Source organism: Silene latifolia, chromosome 2 (genome assembly GCF_048544455.1).
Source record: "Silene latifolia isolate original U9 population chromosome 2, ASM4854445v1, whole genome shotgun sequence".
NCBI lineage: Eukaryota > Viridiplantae > Streptophyta > Magnoliopsida > Caryophyllales > Caryophyllaceae > Silene > Silene latifolia.
Window position 1 is genome coordinate 171,350,182 of NC_133527.1, and position 3,985 is coordinate 171,354,166.

At 44.7% G+C, this 3,985-nt stretch overlaps 1 non-coding gene across 1 annotated transcript; it reads left to right on the forward strand.

The window, feature by feature from the left end:
- Window positions 1-3,283: 3,283 nt before the first annotated feature.
- LOC141644870 (small nucleolar RNA R71) lies at window positions 3,284-3,390 on the forward strand. Its single transcript, XR_012544473.1, has one exon. It is a non-coding gene; the product is annotated as a small nucleolar RNA R71 (small nucleolar RNA).
- Window positions 3,391-3,985: the final 595 nt, after the last annotated feature.

Sequence of the window (3,985 nt, forward strand, 5' to 3'; positions counted from 1 at the left end):
AACTTTGGCCCCATCGACCTCAATACCCCTACATGAAACGATGTGACCGAGGACAACCCCTTCCTCCACCATGAAATGGTACTTTTCCTAATTAAGGACGAGGTTGTGCTCCTCACACCGTCTCAACACACTAGTCAAGTTCTCAAGACCAAGTTCAAACGAGTCTCCATGGACACTAAAGTCGTCCATGAAGACTTCCATGCTTTTTTCAAGGAAATCAGAAAATATTGCCATCATGCACCTTTGGAAGGTGCCGGGCGCATTACAAAGCCCGAATGGCATTCTACGGTAAGCATAGACTCCTATTGGGCAAGTGAAGGTCGTCTTCTCTTGGTCATCCGGGTGGATGGGAATTTGGAAAAACCCGGAATAACCGTCTAAGAAGCAATAGTATGCATGGCCCGCGAGCCTTTCTAGCATTTGGTCAATGAAGGGAATTGGGAAGTGGTCTTTTAGGGTGGCGGCATTGAGCTTGTGGTAATCAATACACATGCGCCACCCGGTCACGGGTCTAGTAGGTAGGGTGGTGCCATCCTCTTGTTCAACCATTTGTACCCCCCCTTTCTTTGGTACCACGTGGACCGGACTAACCCATTTGCTATCGGTAATTTGGTATATAATACCGGCCTCTAGAAGTTTCAACACTTCATTTTTCACCACCTCGGCCATCTTTGGGTTGACTCCCCTCTTCCAAAACTATTCTATGCATGCACAAGCTCGGACTTAGGCTCTTGATGTCATCAATGCTATACCCAAGTGCCCCTCTATGGGTTTTCAAGATTTCCAAAAGCTTCTTTTCTTGGGACTCACTTAGGTTAGCATTAACGATCACCGGGTAGGCCTCTCCCTCATCAAGAAAAGCATACTTGAGTGAGGGAGGCAAGGGTTTGAGTTGTACCTTTGGAGGGAGAAAGCCCCCCACTTTCTTCAATAGTTCCTCATCAACTTCATGGTCCTCCTTCATTGCCTCATCATGCAAAGAGATTTGAAAAACCTCTTCCATCTCCGCTTCTTCACGGGTTACTTCATGTACCACCTCATCTACCAACTCAATAGTGCTCAACCTTTCCATCTTTGGTCCTTTCATCAAGTTCGGTAGGTTAAATTCGACGTTGTTGCTCTCGATTTGGAAGGTTAGCCGCCCATTTTTCACATCAATGAGAACTCCTCCGGTAGCCAAGAATGGCCTACCAAGGATGATGGGAGTGTGGCTATCCTCCAAAATATCGAGGACAACAAAGTCGGCGGGAATTAAAAGCTTTCCAACTTTGACGGGTACGTGCTCAAGCACCCCCATAGGGTGCTTGACGGACCTATCCGCCAATTGGAGAGTCATTGAAGTGGGAGCAAGGTTTTGAATTCCGATTTTCTTGGCAACCTTCAAAGGAATAACACTTACACTTGCTACCAAATCACAAAGAGCTCTAGATATGGGCACACCACCTACTACACATGGGATTGAAAAGCTCCCCGGGTCACCAAGCTTAGTTGGCATTTTATTAAGGATATGAGCACTACATGCCTCTTCCATAGCCACTATTTCTTGGCCACCCAAGACTCTTTTCTTTGTCAAAATATCTTTTAAAAATTTTGAGTAGGTTGGCATGTTCATTATCACCTCCGTAAAGGGTAGGGTAACCTCAAGTTTCTCAAGCATGTCACAAAACTTGGCATACTTAAGGTTTTCCCTACTCTTTATGGCTCTTGAAGGGTAAGGAATTTTAGGAACAAGTTGGGAATTTGAAGATACCTTTGGAGGAGTCGAATTCCTTGTTACCTTTTTAGATTGTTGTAAAGGTACTTCTTCAATAGCTTCCTCCTCATAAGGGAGGTCTTCAACATACCCATCAACATCCTTGTCCTCTTGAATTACCTTTCTAGACACATCTTCACAAGCCTTCTTCCCTTTTTTGTCTTCTCTAGCTTTACCCAATTGTTCAACGGGTGAGCTTTCCTCTTCATCATTTACTTCCAACTCATCCCTCATGGGATCTTCATCCATTTCTACCACCAGGTTCTTGTAGGGGTCCTCAAGCTCTACACCACTCCTTAGCACTACCGCATGAGCATGGTGGCTATTTGAGGCATCCTTGGAGCTTTGTCCTTCAGCCAACAAACCACCGGGCGGCCGTTGAGGGTTAGCCATAGCATGAGAAGCCATCCTAGATTCCATTTCCCTCATGTCCTTAAGGAAGGTAGCCCTCAAGTTTGCTTGTTCTTGTTGAGTAGCTTTAGCAAAATTAGCTATCTCTTGGTTATGTTGAAGTTTCATGTTCTTTATCATCTTCAAAAGCTCAACTTGAGAGAGCTCACCTTGGGGTTCTTGATAAGGTTGGTTGGCTATGGGTAAAGGGAACCCATAGTCATACCGAGCATTGGGACCTTGGTTGTTGTTTTGCCCTCCTTGGAAGTTACCTCTAGGACCATTGTTGTTGAAGTTTGATCCTTGACCTTGTTCTTGAAACCCTTGAACATACCCTTGCCCAAATCCTTGGTTTGCTTGATTCACTTGATTCCCTTGGTAAAACCCTTGGTTGCCTTGATTTCCACCAAAATCTTGGTATCCTTGTGCTTGGTTCCCATAATTTTGATTTTGATTGTTGTTTTGCCATTGGTTTTGATTCCCGGGATTAGGTCTTGGGTTAGGGAATATTCCCCTTTGTTGAGCAAAACCGGGTGGGTTGGTTGGGGCTTGTGGTTGAAGGTGTTGTGGGTTTTGAACATTGGTGCTTTTGTAACTAAAGTTGGGGTGGTTCCTCAAACCGGGGTGGTAGAAATTGGTATTTGGATTGTAGACGTTTGGGTTGTTGTAAGGTGGTCTTGTGGGTCTTGAATTGTTGTTAAAGGCTTGAAAAGCGTTAACCTCTTGAACATTCTCTTCATAGACCCATTGTAATTGTTGCCACACAAGTCATAAGTATGACCACTTCCTCCACAAAGTTCACAACTTGCGACTTGAGCCACTTCTTCCATGGGTGCCCCATATGAGGTTGCGGCTTGGTTCACTTGATTTATTGAAAACTTCTCAAATTGTTTTGTGAGTAAGTCGGGCTTGGCATTTGTCTCGGAGTTGGAGGCGTTTTCCTTAGGAAACTTCCCATTCCTTCTTAGCATGTTTCCTCTAGAACCATAGTTTGCCTCCGAATCTACCATTTTCTTGATCAATGTCGTGCCCTCTTCATCACTCAAGTGATCAAATCCTCCCCCCGCGGAGGCATTTACCATCTCCTTAGTCCTTGGTAGCAAAGTTTGGAAGAATGTTTGAGTGATGTACCATTCCGGTATTCCATGGTGGGGGCAACTCGCTATCAAGTCTTGATAACGGTCCCAAGCTTCACCCAAAGACTCCCCATCCTCTTGTCGAAACGTATGAATCTCATTACGGAGCATCGTGGTCTTTGAGGAAGGGTAATACTTGGCCATGAATGCTTTAGCCAAAGCATCCCAAGTAGTGAAAGTATCTGGTGGGTGAATGTTCAACCATCGGTCCGCTTTGCCCGTCAATAAAAATGGAAACAACATCATTCTCAAGGTGTCTTCGGACACCCCATTCTTCTTCATCATTGAAACTTTCCTCTTAAACTTCCGGAGATGAGCATGGGCATCCTCTTCAATATGCCCCCCGAACAAGTCTTTCTCAATTAACCCGACTTGGGCGGGATGCATTTCAAAGTTGTTTGGGGCCAAGGTGCCAAAATTGATAGGGTTACATGAATCATTATGGTTAGGCCGGTTATGATCTCTAAGAGCCATTTGTGGTGGTGGATTTGGTATTTGATATGGTGGTGTTTGAGGTGGGCTATTATAATTAGGGAAGTTCTGAAATGGGTTTTCTAGTAGAGTCTCAATTGTGAGGTTTGGTTGAAGTGTGGTTGTGGTATCAATATTTTGTGGGATGTGTGAATTTGGTTGGTCCAAGTTTGCTTGAGGGGAACTATTCCTAACTCTCTCAAGGGTCCTTGTCCTCAAGGTTCTAAAAAGCCTT